This window comes from Bufo bufo, chromosome 1, assembly GCF_905171765.1.
Source record: "Bufo bufo chromosome 1, aBufBuf1.1, whole genome shotgun sequence".
Lineage (NCBI taxonomy): Eukaryota > Metazoa > Chordata > Amphibia > Anura > Bufonidae > Bufo > Bufo bufo.
The window spans coordinates 310,362,622-310,380,531 of NC_053389.1; positions in this window are offsets into that span (position 1 = coordinate 310,362,622).

Here is a 17,910-nt window from a genome sequence, read left to right on the forward strand (position 1 = left end):
CGAGATGAGATCCTCAGACCCCTTGTGAGACCATATGCTGGTGCGGTTGGCCCTGGGTTCCTCCTAATGCAAGACAATGCTAGACCTCATGTGGCTGGAGTGTGTCAGCAGTTCCTGCAAGACGAAGGCATTGATGCTATGGACTGGCCCGCCCGTTCCCCAGACCTGAATCCAATTGAGCACATCTGGGACATCATGTCTCGCTCTATCCACCAACGTCACGTTGCACCACAGACTGTCCAGGAGTTGTCAGATGCTTTAGTCCAGTTCTGGGAGGAGATCCCTCAGGAGACCGTCCGCCACCTCATCAGGAGCATGCACAGGTGTTGTAGGGAGGTCATACAGGCACGTGGAGGCCACACACACTACTGAGCCTCATTTTGACTTGTTTTAAGGACATTACATCAAAGTTGGATCAGCCTGTAGTGTGTTTTTCCACTTTAATTTTGAGTGTGACTCCAAATCCAGACCTCCATTGGTTGAAAAATTTGATTTCCATTTTTTTATTTTTGGTTGATTTTGTTGTCAGCACGTTCAACTATGTAAAGAACAAAGTATTTCAGAAGAATATTAAATTAATTCAGATCTAGGATGTGTTATTTTTGTGTTCCCTTTATTTTTTTGAGCAGTGTATTACACATTTGCATTACACATTTGCCTACTGAGGAAGGAACTACGGTTCCGAAACGCGTCTAGTGCGAACCTAACCTAGCTAGTGGTGCGTTATTTTTGCTTCTGCTTTCATCTTCTTCTAAACCAAGATTATTTTTTTTTTTTTTGCCTTGACCATCTCATCTGGATGCAGTTTGAAAAGGGGTGAGCACGATATCAGCCATAACCTCAAGCGGTGCAAGCGGTATAATACCATTATAGTGGACTGACCTATTGGTGCGTTAATATTGACGTCTTTGCCGAATATACCGGCGCGGCTCTGCTACATCAACTTCCGCTACTTCGATCGGCGCAGGTGGATAACATCACCTTCCAGCAAACCACTCTCTGGTCGGATCACTTGAGACGCCGCGAAGCACGAGCAGAGTGACTACCTCGTGGCAGGAGGTAGGAAACTAACCGCAATATTAAGCAACATATAGTTGCAGAGACTATCTATCAGCGACCGCTAACGGAATAGTGGCTGAACAATTTATGTTTAGATCAAGGCAAATCAACAGATTATCTATCTGAACATTAGAGATATTCTATCTCAATACGTATCAGACGGACACCACATAGCAAAACCAGGGGTCATATTTGGAGTACTCCTGTCATTTAGGTATATGCGAGAGCTCCGCATTTAAAGTACCTATCTATATATGCTGCTATGTTGACAATTAACTAGGATATGTGTAACATTGTATTGGGTCAATAAATTAATTTTAATAAATGCAAAAATACTGTGAGCCAGTCTGATTGTTTTTTACGGATTTACTTGGTTTTCAGTTGGTAACTGAAAGACTGGGCTCCAGTAGGTTGCTGGTGCAGCTTATCTATATTGTTATATATATATATATATATATATATATATATATATATATGAAAGAAAAGAAAAAGCAGACTGATGTACCAGCCCTAAAAAGGGCTTTTTGGGGTGCTGTCAGGACGCTGCCCTTACAGCAGATGAGTCTTTGAGGACTGGAGTGGACACAGAACACTGGCCTAGCTAACGCTTTCCCTATTAATTCAGCAGCAGCAGCACTCTCCCTGCTCTAACTAACACTGCAGCTTCAGAATGAATCTAAGAGGGCTGCCATCCTTGCTTTTTTATAGGAGGTGGGAGGGTCTGGGAGGGAGGGTATGCTGATTGGCTGGAATGTGTCTGCTGACTGTGAGGTACAGGGTCAAAGTTTGCTCAATGATGACGTATAGGGGGCGGACCGAACATCGCATATGTTCGCCCGCCGCGGCGAACGCGCGATATTCGCCGGGAACTGTTCGCCGCAGGCTGGACCACCACATCAGAGCCACGGTTCACCAAGGCCACTATATGGTGATGCTGCTTCTTTCTGTACTGAAATAGGCCACTAAACACTTTCAACACATATAACTGCAGAAGTGAACTGAGAATATATTTTTCTTTTTGTACTGAAATAGGTCAGTAAACGCTTTTAGCAGAAATAAATGCACCAGTGAAGTGCATATATATTTTTCTTTCTGTACTGAAATAGGTCAGTAAACGCTTTTAGCAGAAATAAATGCACCATTGAAGTGTGTATATATTTTTCTTTCTGTACTGAAATAGGCCACTAAAAGCTTTTAGCAGAAATAAATGTACCAGTGAAGTGCATATATATTTTTCTTTCTGTACTGGAATAGGGCACAAATAAGTGCACCAGTGAAGTGCGTATATTTTTTTTCTTTCTGTACTGAAATAGGCCACTAAACGCTTTTGCCAGAAATAAATGCACCAGTCAAGTGAGTATATATATATATATTTTTTGTTGTACTGAAATGGACCACTAAACGCTTTTTCCACAAATAAGTGCACCAGTGAAGTGCGTATATATATTTTCTTTCTGTACTGAAATATGCCACTAAACGCTTTTGCCAGGGGCGGAGCTTGGCAGCGGAGTGAGACGCACAGGTCTGTGTGAGCTCTGTTTCTGGCTACGGGCACACAAGCTTTTAAGCCACACACGGAGCCCAGAGATGGGGAAAATCGGCAGAGACAAGGCCAGAGACACTCCTGGCACGCGTGGGACTCACCCTAACTACAGAGAGATGGAGAAATTCCTGAGGAAAGGCGCCGGGCCGACACGAGCTGAATCCAAGATGGCGCCGGAGCGAGATGCCTCTGAGTGAGGAGAGCACACGGACGCCTCGGTCGACTCTGATGGAGGTAGGGACAGTAAAACTTACTCCAGACGTCTCAGAGATAACCTCCCAGTGTCCAGGGACTTTATTACATATAAAGGAGTGGCGTTAGCTCCGTTGAAATAGGACATTAAGTCTGATCTGAAGCAGGTCTGGGATAGGGTGGAATCCCTAGAGGCAGGCTGGGAAGGGACTATAGCCTTTAACACAGTGGTCACTAACAGCTTTGACCATGCTCAGGCCCATATCAACCAACTGTACAATCTGATTGAAGATCAGGACAATCGTGGGCGCAGAAATAATTTGCATATTAAAGGTGTCCCGGAGACCCTGCCATCTGACGTCATCATGGCCTCTTTATTGGAATTATTTCACAAATTACTAGGCCCGGACGCCATAGATGACTTTACAATGGACAGGGCACACAGGGCGCTACACCCTCCTCCCAAGCCTCAAGAATCACTAAGGGATATAATATGTCGACTGACCAGCTTCAGTGTGAAAGAAAAGCTGCTCAAAGCTGCAAGGGACAAACATCCAGTTTCTTGTTTAGGATCTACAATAACCCTATTTCAGGACTTGTCACCTATGACACTACAAAAGTAACGAGCTCTGAAACCTCTTTTGGAAGTTTTACAAAGTAGGAACATCATCGCTGACTTCACCCGTTCGGGCTGTTGGTGAATGCCCCGGGGAGCAAAGCTGTGATCAGAGCTCCTGCAGACCTTATTCAGATCTACAACACCTTGGAAATAGATCCACTGGACATTCAAGAATGGACTATTGTAAGAAATCTTACTGATCTCCCTGCTGTTCCAGCATTAGCTGCTTGGACTCCTGCCTCGGCCTCCAGACCTCAGCGCCACAAGAGGAACCTGTCCAGGATGACGCCAAAGAGGTTACCACTACATCCAGAATGAGACTCTTTTCTCATAACATTCATCACATTTACTTTTTCTGCAGCAGGGCACTGAGGAGATCAAGGAAGATCTTGAGCTTAACTAGATGTCGGTTCTGATGTTGTTCTTATGTTATCACGTACATTTTCAATGTTAGGTAACGTTATGGGGGGTTATCTAGTTATCCCACTAAAACAAAGGAATTATATGCCTGTCCCCCCACTTCCTTCCCCCCCTCCGCCACTCCCTTTAACCCCCCTTCCTCGTCCTCATTACCCTATTTCCACCTCCCCCTCCCCGCCCCTCCATTTTCTTGAAATGTATGACGGTTTAATAGTTCTGACGTACAAGAATTACTTAAGTGGACATAACTTATGCTTAAAGATCTTCCTCAATGAGGTGTTGAATTCGGGATCCTTAACGGGCCGGACGTGCATCTCAGGCACGCCCGCCGCATACAGGCCTTGCTGTTCTCAATGTCCAATCTGCCCTCTCTCTCTGTGTTTTTAGGAAAATCTATCTGCTCGTGTGCGCGGCTTCAGCCGCGTTCTCAGACCAATTCTTTCCCCCCCAGAGTGCCTCCTCTTTTAAGGAGACATTGTTTTCACTATGGATCACTTATTATTACCGGTCATTAGTGTTACATGTTTGGAAATATCCATTGGTTCTTTTCACTAATGTTATTCTCTTTGTCTTTACTTATTGCATATATCATTCCTCTCCCCTTCCCACTCCACTTCATCCCCTGCAGCAACCGCTTCGATACTAATCCCTCTTCAGCCGGGACAGCTGTTTACTGGACCTCCGTGACTGCGTGACATGGCTACCATAAAGATATGCTCCTTCAACTTCAGAGGGTTAAACTCACCTGCCAAAAGAAGTCAGATAGTTCAACTTATGCGTAAACAAAAGGTTTTAAGAAGGACCATGTGCTGTGGTTGAGCCATCTAACTTACAATAGGTGGTGCCCTACACAAAAATTTCCCTTTGGCTGTGAGCTCTACGTTAGCGGACCCGGAGGGTAGATTCCTTTTTATAAATGGCACCATTGGGAACTGTACCTATACGTTTGGTAACCTGTATGCACCAAATTTGGCGCAAACCAAATGGATATGTACTTCTCTGGACCTTCTGAGGGACTTTACTGAAGGTACTTTGATACTGGGGGGAGACCAAAATCTCACATTGCACCCATTGCTAGACTCCTCGTCGGGCATCTCTTCCACTTCACGAACAGCCTTAAAATGAGTGCATTCCGCTATTAGCTCCGTGGGACTAGTGGATGTCTGGAGGACTCTAAACCCCACTGATAGGGACTACTCTCACTATTCGGTGGCTCATAGGTCATACCAACGCCTCGAATATTTATTTGTGCCTGCTCGTAAGCTGACCTCTTGTCTGGGCGCCTCTATTGGCACGTTATTACTGTCAGACCATGCTCCGGTATATGTAGAAATGGGTTTTGGGTCTTTGCCTAAACCTATGTCGAGCTGGAGGCTCAATGAAACATTGCTTGACTCACCGGAGCATGGTCAGAAGGCTACGGAACGTCTGGAAGAATACTTTCAGCTCAATACAACCCCGGACGTATCACAAGGTATAGTCTGGGAAGCCCATAAAAGTGTGATAAGAGGTCATTTTATTAGTTTGGGTTCCTTCCTCAAAAAACAAAGATAAGATCAAGTGTCATCCCTCATGAAAAAGATACAATCTTTAGAAACTTCCCATAAAAAGAATCGATCTGAGGAGGCGCTAGAACAGTTAAATCGATTGCGCTCCTCCCTTAAAAATATTCTGAACTAAAGAACAGCAAAGCTGTTCCTTTCTGTGCGTTTTAAATATTACGCGCATGGGGATAAAGCTTCAAAGTTTTTACTTACACAGATTAAAAATAGAAAAGCCAAATCATATATACAAGCAACGTCCTCATTAGCTAGAAATACGGGGAAGATAGCGCTGCGGTTCAAAGAATTTTACGAATCCCTATATAACATACGCTCGACTGACACATCACAAGAAAGTGAAAACAGATCTAAGAGGATTGACGACTGGTTAGCTACTCTGAACCTTCCCACACTTAGGGACCCGCAGGTTGCCTCTCTATTGCAACCGTTTACATTACAGGAACTGACAGATGTGGTTAAATCAATCCCGATGCATAAAAGTCCAGGCCCTGATGGCCTTCCAATGGTCTATTATCGTAAGTTTCAGACAATACTACTCGCCCAATTTTTAACGGTATGTATTGATACGCTCAAAGGGAAACCTCTACCAGAACAGATGTTGATGGCTCACATTACTATAATTCCTAAAGAAGGAAAAGATGAAACGGTCTGTGCCAGCTATAGGCCTATCTCACTCCTAAACAAGGATCTGAAAATGTTTGCCAAACTTTTGGCGCACCGGCTAAAGCCGCTACTGACAAATCTTATCTGCAGCGAACAAGTTGGGTTTGTAGCGGGGAGAGAGGGGAGAATGAACACCACTCGTCTTATAAACATCATTCAATACGCACGTAGTCGTTCTGTGCCTTTAGTATTGCTGGGTACAGACGCTGAAAAAGCGTTCGACCGCATTGATTGGCTATTTATGCAAAACATTGTTATTAATCACAAATCCAGACGTAGCTTTCCTGGCTATACAGTCCATATTTGATCTCTTCAGGGATTTATCTAATTTCCTGGGTAACCCTACCAAGTCTCAAGTCTTAAACGTGACACTGGACATTCAGTGGCAGAAGAGACTGGAGCTCAATACCCCGTATCAGTGGTCTGCTTCGAGCCTGAAGTTTTTGGGTATTAAGCTGACATCTGATCCTCATCTGATATACGAAGAGAATTTTCAAGTCTTACCTGACGACATCATGCATTTATTAGACTCATGGGATAAACCATTCAGATCCTGGTTCGGCAGACGTTCCTTAATTAAAACCATTATATTACCCAAGATTCTGTACTACCTCCAAACCCTCCCTATCCATCTGCCTCGTCCTTTTTTTCTGCTAAATTAGAGTCAATACTTTCTAAGTTTTTATGAAACAAGAAGAAACCTAGACTCACTAAACAATATACCACCTTACTCGTCAGTCGAGGAGGTATGGGGGTACCGGATTTTTATAGATACTATATAGCGGTCCATGGAATGAGATGTTTAGAGTGGCTGCGCTACAAGGGAGATAGACTTGATATTCAATCTGAGATGGCTATTAGTCACTCAACAGTGCGACCATTACTTCTACATGGGAAATGTGCCACCGGAGCGTCTATGGAACCCCATTACTAAAACTACGATCCAATTATGGAAACAACAACTGAGTACTCCCCTAATCACTACTACACTCTCCCCTCTGACTCAACTCAGAGATATTCTATGCAATGCACCCCTGCAATTCATACAGACACTTTCTGGGCGGGTGAACACATATACTTCTCCAGTGGTGGACTTATTAGACACGTGGGGTGGACTGAGCATCGAATGGGATAAAGGAGATAATATATCCTCTTTGTCATTTTTACAGCGGTCATATATTAGGGACTATCTAAAACCGGTTTTACCAATCAATAAAACAGACCCAACAAGATTTGAAAAAATGGTTCTCCAAAGGAAGGAACCTGATAAAAAGATATCTACACTCACTTTACTCTATGATACTAATGCATTTGAGTCCGAAAATCAATCTTTATATAAAAAGATGGGGATCGGATTTACAATTAGATCTGAAGCAAAACTCCCTGCATAAATGTCTCTCACTCACCCCGAAAATTTTGACTTGCGTCAGAATACAAGAAAATTACTTTAAAATACTCACTAGGTGGTATTACACGCCAGTTGTTCTTCATAAAATGTACCCTGAGGTCAGTGAAATACGTTGGAGATGCAACAAGGAAATAGGCACATTTTTTTACACATATGGTGGCAGTGTGATATCTGTTTCCAATATTTTGTAATTATATGTTTGGCCGTCAAGGATGTCTACAAGAATGAGGTTCTGCCCTCTCCACAGGTATGTCTACTGAATTTACTAGACCAAATAAGGTGCTCTGTTTTCACCAAACAACTCATTACTCACCTTCTGGCAGCTGCACGGATTTTAGTTGCTGTTCAGTGGCGAAAAAATACTCCTCCTTCAATGGAACAATGGGAACTCAGATGTGACGACATATACAGGATGGAGCAGATTGCAGGATGGGAGAATAGACGTACCCCTGTGTTCCAAAAAGTCTGGGGCCTTTGGGAGGCTCATAGAGGATTTCATCTTCCTCAGTGAATTTCTTCCCTCTTTCCCCTCTCAGGGCTTAAGAGGACGAAAAGATTATTACTCGTAACATGCCGAAACTCTTCCCATCCCTTCCTCCCCCACTCCCCCCTTACTATGTTATGATAATGCTTCTACATTTCTATATGCAAGTGTGAAATCTAACTAAAGAAAGCCATATATAATGTCATTATCATTTACATTGACAATTGCAACAAATCTTTGTTAAATGCTTGCATGTAAAAATTGTTTGAATGTAAACGCTTTTGCCACAAATAACTGCACCAGTGAAGTGCGTATATTTTTTTCTTTCTGTACGCTTTCAACACATATAACTGGAGAAGTGAACTGAGAATATATTTTTCTTTTTCCAAAGATATAAGCCACTAAAGGCTTTTCAACATAACACTTGCAGCCCAATAACAAATGGCTGGAATGCCAGAGCTGTCTAATGGCTATTTGGATCCCCAAATAATCTTTCCTGCACATCGCTTTTCTACCACTGTCCCTAGCGCCTTCTGATGTCTCTCCCTGCACTAAGATGCTGTGAAATAATTCCTCCCTATCCTTTCCCTGCATTTATAAATCATTCTTTCAGTTTTTTTTTTTGCAATGAGGTTTTTCCTATTGCTGTCCCTAGCGCTTTCTCACATCTGTCCCTGCACTCAGAACGCTGGAAAATTACAGAATCTAAAATGGCTGCCGTATTTTTAGGGCTATGACATGACATCACAGGGCTGGCTGCTGATTGGCTGCATGCAAGCATGTCAATCTGGCTGATCCCGCCATCCCAGAGTTTGTTGCCCCATGTCCTCAGTACTCAAACGTGTAGCCGCCATTATAGGAAAAATTGTGATTCGTTACCATGAAGCGCGAGGAAATTTGCATTCGTTGCAAATCAAATTTTTCCTGAAATTCAAATCAAATTCCACTTTGTCAGCTTTGATTTGCTAATCTCTATTTATTTTGTATTGTTTATTTTCATATATAAAACAAGAAAAGTAGGGTAATTTGAATTTAATATGTTTGTGTTTTTTTTTATAAGTTTAAAACATTTTGAACTTTGCTAGTCCCTTTAGGGGGGATTTGAACATGCAATCCTTTGATCACTTATACCATAGACTGCAATAGCATTTTACTGCTGTCCACGGGACTTTTACTGTCTCCCTATTACTGGCTTCATACTGGCTTTTACAGGCAGGGTTTAACAGGCAGTTTGCTATGGCAGACCTGAGAGCCCTGACAATTCCCCAGGTTAAAAAAGGTGCGAGGGGGGGTAGGGTGTGTGTACACTCCCAGTCCCTCTCCAAGTGGACCCTGGAAATAGCGCCAATCCAAATAGCGGGTGATGGAAAAAAGGGAGGTGGGGGTAGGCTAGGTCACAGATGGTGGCAGGTTGGGTTGTGGACATTAAAGGGCAATGAAAAACAATGAGGCAATAAAAAGATATTAATAAACAAATATTAATAAGCAATAATAAAGCCATTAAAAAATGGTGTGTATTAAAAACATGAGTGGGAGACAGGAAGGAGGGGAGTGACATAAAATTAAAAGTATTGGAATTAAAATATTGGATTACCGGTGTATTATGCTTATCCAAGTAACCCCCCCCCCCCCCCCCCCCCCCGTGAAGTGAGTAACATCTTATTGTGCAGACTTACACCGAAGTGTATTCAAGTGTATATCTATTCGCCACTAAGACGGCGATTTTTAGTTTTTTCAGTGTAACACAAAGTGATTTTAGGCAAAACACATTGTATTTTATTTTTAATTCCAATACTTTTAATTTTATGTCACTCCCCTCCTTCCGGTCTCCCACTCATGCTTTTAATACACACCATCTTTTTATGGCTTTATTATTGCTTTTTAATATTTGTTCATTAATATCTTTTTATTGCCTCTTATTGTTTTTCATTGCCCTTTAATGTCCACAACCCATCCTGCCACCATCTGTGACCTAGCCTACCCCCCACCTCCCTTTTTTCCATCACCCGCTATTTGGATTGGCGCTATTTCCAGGGTCCACTTGGAGAGGGACTGGGAGTGTACACACACCCTACCCCCCTCCCACCTTTTTTATCTACATTTACCTGCGGACTCTCCTGCAGGGTCGACCCTCTGAGCAGCCCTCCCCCCCCTCACCTCACCCCCTCATCCATCCCCTGGCGCCTCCAGTTACCTCGGGTCCCCTGGACACCCGTTCCATTTGGATCCCTGTTAACCCTCAAACTCTCTCTCTTTTTCTGCAATTCCCCAGGTTTCCATAAACTGATTAAAACCCTCCAATTTAAAGGGGTCATCAGAAAGTGACCTGCTGTTTAAATCACTTTTTTATGTTTAACATATTACAATAGTGATGGAAAAGTTGTTTCAAGGGGACTAACACCTGGACTGTGGCATGCCGGAGGGGGATCCATGGCAAAACTCTCATGGAAAATGACGTAGTTGATGCAGAGTGTGGTAAGTTGAATTCGCAATGCGATTAATATAACCTGCATTAAACACATTGTGAATTCAACTTAGGGCTAAGTTCCTAATGGTTGTATTGCTAGAATTGACGAATATAACGAATATAGCACTATATTCTCAATCTTCGTTATATTCTAGCTATACAACCATTAGGAACCCAGCTCTAAGTTGAATTCGCAATGCGATTAATATAAACTGTATTAATCGCATTGCGATTACAACTTAGATCTGAGTTCCTAATGGTTGTATTGCTAGAATTGACGAATATAACGAATATAGCACTATATTCCCAATCTTCGTTATATTCTAGCAATACAACAACCATTAGGAACTTAGCTCTAAGTTGAATTCGCAATGCGATTAACATAAACTGTATTAATCGCATTGCGATTACAACTTAGATCTGAGTTCATAATGGTTGTATTGCTAGAATTGACGAATATAACGAATATAGCACTATATTCCCAATCTTCGTTATATTCTAGCAATACAACCATTAGGAACTTAGCTCTAAGTTGAATTCGCAATGCGATTAATATAAACTGTATTAATCGCATTGCGATTACAACTTAGATCTGAGTTCATAATGGTTGTATTGCTAGAATTGACGAATATAACGAATATAGCACTATATTCTCAATCTTCGTTATATTCTAGCAATACAACCATTAGGAACCCAGCTCTAAGTTGAATTCGCAATGCGATTTAATATAAACTGTATTAATCGCATTTTGTGACACTGCAGCTTCAGAATGAATCTAAGATGGATGCTGTCCTTGCTTTTTGATAGGAGGTGGGAGGGTCTGGGAGGGAGGGTATGCTGATTGGTTGGAATGTGTCTGCTGACTGTGAGGTACAGGGTCAGTTTGCTCAATGATGATGTATAGGGGGCGGATCGAACATCGCATATGTTCGCCCACCGCGGCGAACACGAACAAGCTATATTCGCCGGGAACTGTTCGCTGGCGAATAGTTTGGGACATCTCTAGTTGTGAGCCTGCTCATACTTTCTTTACATGCAAATTATGTGCAGTTATGGGAAAATACAGGGAAAGGTAGAAATACACTATGATGCCCATATAAACGTTCCTATGACTAATTTGTGAATCTGAACACCTGTTGAGGAAGTGATATCTTTCTTCAAAAACAATATCAAAGACCCCTATTTTGATGGTTAAATGTGTGGCTCTTTTATTTGTTATACAGCATATCCTAATACGACCACATATTTTTCCAATTTTTAATACTTAGATTTTCTTTTTCTTTTCAGATGCTTCATCTGTGAATAAAATAATTTACTATAGCTGCTAGCAAAATTGCAATAAAATTAGTAAGGACAGATAGTACTAGAACAACTTCAAGGGCCTTCAAGAGGCAGATTTGTCTCACAGACCACATGTTGAAGATCCTGTAAGATTATATGGATGATTGCTTCATGTCTCCTTGGTAGTCCATATGCAAATAAGCTCAGTCATTTTATTATTGTAAATCTCTCCTACTAGAACTTATTGTATGACCTCAATAAATTAAAGATTAAGCATTTTCACAGTGATACAAGGAGGTTAGATTTGTTATGTTACTGTAAGGCTAAATTGTATGAGGTTTTACAGGTTTGTATTAAGCAGATATTATGTAACTGTAATTACTTTGGGTAATCTTTGGATTTTAGAGGCAATGAAATTCACAATTAACAGAATATGCTATTATATCATTTGTAAAATTTTTATACATGTTTCTTAATAGTGTTGAGTAGAGTTGAGCGAACCTGAACTGTAAAGTTTGGGTTCGTACCGAACTTTAGGTTTTTCAGCACCCGGACCCGAACATTTACGTAAAAGTTTGGGTTCGGTGTTCGGCGATTTCTATGGCGCTTTTTGAAAGGCTGCAAAGCAGCCAAAAAACAAGCGTCATACTACTTGCCCCAAAAAGCCATCACAGCGATGCCTTCTATTGGCATGGCTGTGATTGGCCAACTGCAGCATGTGACCCAGCCTTTAGTTAAGCTGGAGTCACGTAGCGCCGCCCGTCACTCTGCTCGGATTAGTGTAGGGAGAGGCTGCAGCTGCTGTGAGGGAGAGATCAGGGAGCGATCTTATCAAGAACTGGAATTAATCAAAAAAGGGTGGCTCTACTGAATATAGGGAATCCTGGCTAGGTGCACGATCAGGTGTAAACCCTTGTTTACCAAATTAAATATGATTAAAGAATTAGATCGGCACTCACAGATACAAGGGTCACGCAGATGCAACAAAAATTAAAATTTATTTGCCTGAAATTCCCTAAGCATAAATATTAATACAATATGTATTGGCCAATACTCAAATGCTGAAAATTAAAAACATTGTACAGACATTAGTCAACCTGGACGGTTCTTAGAATAATATTGTATCAAATCCAAGGCTCATATACAATAGGTTTGACTAAATCCACATACACTCACCTAAAGAATTATTAGGAACATCATACTAATACGGTGTTGGACCCCCTTTTGCCTTCAGAACTATCTTAATTCTATGTGGCATTGATTCAAAAAGGTGCTGATAGCATTCTTCAGAAATGTTGGCCCATATTGATAGGATAGCATCTTGCAGTTGATGGAGATTTGAGGGATGCACATCCAGGGAACGAAGCTCCCATTCCACCACATCCCAAAGATGCTCTATTGGGTTGAGATCTGGTGACTGTGGGGGCCATTTTAGTACAGTGAACTCATTATTATGTTCAAGAAACCAATTTGAAATGATTCGAGCTTAGTGACGTGGTGCATTATCCTGCTGGAAGTAGCCATCAGAGGATGGATACATGTTCTCATTCTGTTTACGCCAAATTCGGACTCTACCATTTGAATGTCTCAACAGAAATCGAGACTCATCAGACCAGGCAACATTTTTCCAGTCTTCAACAGTCCAATTTTGGTGAGCTCGTGCAAATTGTAGCCTCTTTTTCCTATTTGTAGTGGAGATGAGTGGTACCCGGTGGGGTCTTCTGCTGTGGTAGCCCATCCGCCTCAAGGTTGTGCGTGTTGTGGCTTCACAAATGCTTTGCTGCATACCTCGGTTGTAACGAGTGGTTATTTCAGTCAACGTTGCTCTTCTATGAGCTTGAATCAGTCGGCCCATTCTCCTCTGACCTCTAGCATCCACAAGGCATTTTTGCCCACAGGACTGCCGCATACTGGATGTTTTTCCCTTTTCACACCATTCTTTGTAAACCCTAGAAATGGTTGTGCGTGAAAATCCCAGTAACTGAGCACATTGTGAAATACTCAGACCGGCCCGTCTGGCACCAAACCATGCCACGCTCAAAATTGCTTAAATCACCTTTCTTTCCCATTCTGACATTCAGTTTGGAGTTCAGGAGATTGTCTTGACCAGGACCACACCCCTAAATGCATTGAAGCAACTGCCATGTGATTGGTTGACTAGATAATTGCATTAATGAGAAATAGAACAGGTGTTCCTAATAATTCTTAAGGTGAGTGTATATACGTCTTAATTATGAGACTAATGGTTCTTCAAATATTATAGTTGTGCAAACATCACACTTCTTACATAAATAGCTGTGTCTCTTTAAAGCAGACAGAAATAGCTGGATGACTTTCAAAGGGTTACACAATTCTGTTATGAGAGCTTAATAAAGCAAACGTTCGGTAAGAACTTGGTGAATTGGAAGTTCAGTATGCACGCTTGTTTAAGCGGCCAGTATTGAATGTTTGTAGATATTTATCGATCGAACATTCGCGTATTGTATTTATGCGAACCTTCTGATCGAAGAAATTCGATATGGACACCATGAAACAACATTCATGAGGTGCTCACGATTTTTTCGTCCTTATAATACAAAAGTTCGTATGTTGTATTTATGCGGACTTTCAGATCCAAAAGATTCAATATAGGTACAATGGAACAACGTTCATGAAGTACTCAGTTTTTTTTTCGGCCTTACATATATTCCAAGGCTTCCGAATTACCGCATGCTGTTGGCGTGTGTTGCATTCATTACCCGAATGTCACGGGTTTGTTATCGCGAGATTACCTCTGTGTCTCACTTCCTGGTTACTTGATGTCTTTTAGCGAAGGTTTGCTTGGCTTTCATATCAGGTTGATGTTTTTCAAAGATGTTCACTGCCGGCAGAATTTCTTAAAGTTGTTTATTCTTCTGATGGCACTGGAGACCAATTTATTTGAATGAACCAAACGCATTTCGGAGTACAATTTCTGGTCTTACTCCTTCCTCAGTGGTAATTTTGTGAACCTCCATGTGCCTCTTTTATACCCTATAAGCTCCACCCAAACAATTCAAAAAAGCACAAAAACTGGGGTGGAATTTTCTTTAAACTTGTTGAACCGATAGTGGTGTAAAATGTCCCAATACTATAAAAATATGATAAAAATATAATAGAAATATATTCCCTATATCATCCCTATCCTCTGACTAGATGTTTCTGCACATTAGTCAACTCCCAAGACAAAAAACGTATGTGCGATTTTCATGCATTTTTCATGCGTTTTTTGTGTGTGGATGTGTTTGTTGGCCCAATGCTGCAGAACACTTCAGAGAATCACCCCTATGAAGTATTTCTATAATAATATTTGCCTAATCATAGAAACAGGATTTACAGGTTGGTATTTACTTAATCTTAAAAACATAGGAAACCTTCTCCAATGGTGTAACTCGATCTGCATGTTCTCATATTGATGGAAGAAAGGGACCTCAAACTCAAACTGGAACTCCAATTATTTAGTTAAGTTGATATGAGGATGATACAGGGATGGGGCCTCGGAACTAAGGAAGGACCCCGAGGTCGGAAAAAACACCTCCGAGGTCCTCCATCAATTCCGGAGCCCCACCCCATACTTATAAAAATCCAAATACTTCCATATCGGCGTTCAGACCTTGCGGTACTAGTGAATCAAATTCAAAAATACGCCGGGATTCCAGCCTGGACATACACTTAATATGATCTCCACCTCGCCAGTGTCTATTAACTTGTTCTATTGCAGCGTATGTCAGAACAGATGGATCTTTATTATGTACACTTTTAAAGTGATGGGATAAAGTGTGTTTAATATCCCCCTTTCGTATATTGGCCATATGCTCTGATATACGCTATTTCAAAGTCCTTTTAGTACGTCCCACGTACTGTTTATTGCAATAAACAGTCCATGCAATAAACAGTACGCGGGACGTACTAAAAGGACTTTGATAAAGCGTATATCAGAACATGAGACACAGAGGTAATCTCGCGATAACAAACCCGGGACATTCGGGTAATGAATGCAACACACGCCAACAGCATGCGGTAATTCGGAAGCCTTGGAATATACGTAAGGCCGAAAAAAAACTGTAAGTACTTCATGAACGTTGTTCCATTGTGCCTATATTAAATCGTACGTAAGGCCGAAAAAATTGTGAGTACTTGATGAACGTTGTTCCGTTGTGCCTATATTGAATCTTTCGGATCTGAAAGTCTGCATAAATACAATATACGAACTTTTGTATTATAAGGACAAAAAATCGTGAGCACCTCATGAATGTTGTTTCATGGTGTCCATATCAAATTTTTTAGATCAGAAGGTTCGCATAATTACAATACGCGAATGTTCGATCGATAAATATCTACGAACATTCAATACTGGCCGCTTAAACGTGCATACGCGTGCATACTAAACTTCCAATTCACCAAGTTCTTACCGAACGTTTGCTTTATTAAGCTCTCATAACAGAATTGTGTAACCCTTTGAAAGTCATCCAGCTATTTCTGTCTGCTTTAAAGAGACACAGCTATTTATGTAAGAAGTGTGATGTTTGCACAACTATAATATTTGAAGAACCATTAGTCTCATATTTAAGCCGTATATATGTGGATTTAATCAAACCCATTGTAAATGAGCCTTGGATTTGATACAATATTATTCTAAGAACCGTCCAGGTTGACTAATGTCTGTACAATGTTTTTAATTTTCAGCATTTGAGTATTGGCCAATACATATTGTATTAATATTTATGCATAGGGAATTCTAGGCAAATAAATTAAAATTTTTGTTGCATCTGCGTGACCCTTGTATCTGTGAGTGCCGATCTAATTCTTTAATCTTATCAAGAACTGGTTTATGTACTCAGCGATCTACAGAAAAAGTGTTTTGTGGGTGCAGTGCACAATTTTTTTAAGCCTGTCCTGAGCCAACTATTGCTGAAAACGAACTTTTTTTTCTTCATTTCATCAATATCAATACCTGATCGGCAGCCATTTTATGCAATGATAGCCTATGCTGGTGCACTATCTGCAAGTCCAGAAATACAGCTTTGGCATACTGGGGTGAAAAACCCCTCTAATATACTGCACATCTGGGATTAGACAAGCATAGCTGACTGTCACATTTAGGACAGAAATACAGCTTTTTGCTTAGGGTGAAAAAAGCCTCTAATATACTGCCCATCTGTGATTACACGTGCATAAGTGATTGTCACATTAAGGCCAGAAATACAGCTTTTTTCTTACTGGGGTGAAAAAAAACTCTGATATACTGCACATGTGTGATTACACGTGCAAGAGTGATTGTTACATTAAGGCCAGAAATACAGCTTTTTTCTTACTGGGGTGAAAAAACCCTTTGATATACTGCACATCTGTGATTACACATGCAAAAGTCACTGTCACATTAAGGCCAGAAATACTGCTTTGGCATACTGGGGTGAAAAAACCCTCTGATATACTGCACATCTGTGATTACACGTGAGTAAGTCACTGTCACATTTTGGACAGAAATACAGCTTTTTTCTTACTGGGGTAAAAAAAAAAACTCTGATATACTGCACATCTGTGATTACACGTGCATAAGTCACTGTCACATTTAGGACAGAAATACAGCTTTATGGTTAGGGTGAAAAAACCCTCTAATATACTGCACATCTGTGATTACACATGCATAAGTCACTGTCACATTTTGGACAGAAATACAGCTTTTTTCTTACTTGGGTGAAAAAACCTTCTGATATACTGCACATGTGTGATTACACGTGCAAGAGTGATTGTTACATTAAGGCCAGAAATACAGCTTTTTTCTTACTGGGGTGAAAAAACCCTCTGATATACTGCACATCTGTGATTACACATGCATAAGTGATTGTCACATTAAGGCCAGAAATACAGCTTTTTTCTTACTGGGGTGAAAAACCCTCTGATATACTGCACATCTGTGATTACACGTGCATAAGTCACTGTCACATTTAGGACAGAAATACAGCTTTTTGGTTAGGGTGAAAAAACCCTCTGATATACTGCACATCTGTGATTACGCATGCATAAGTGATTGTTAAATTAAGGCCAGAAATACAGCTTTTTTCTTACTGGGGTGAAAAAACCCTCTGATATACTGCACATCTGTGATTACATGTGCAAAAGTCACTGTCAAATTAAGGCCAGAAATACTGCTTTGGCATACTGGGGTGAAAAAACCCTCTGATATACTGCAC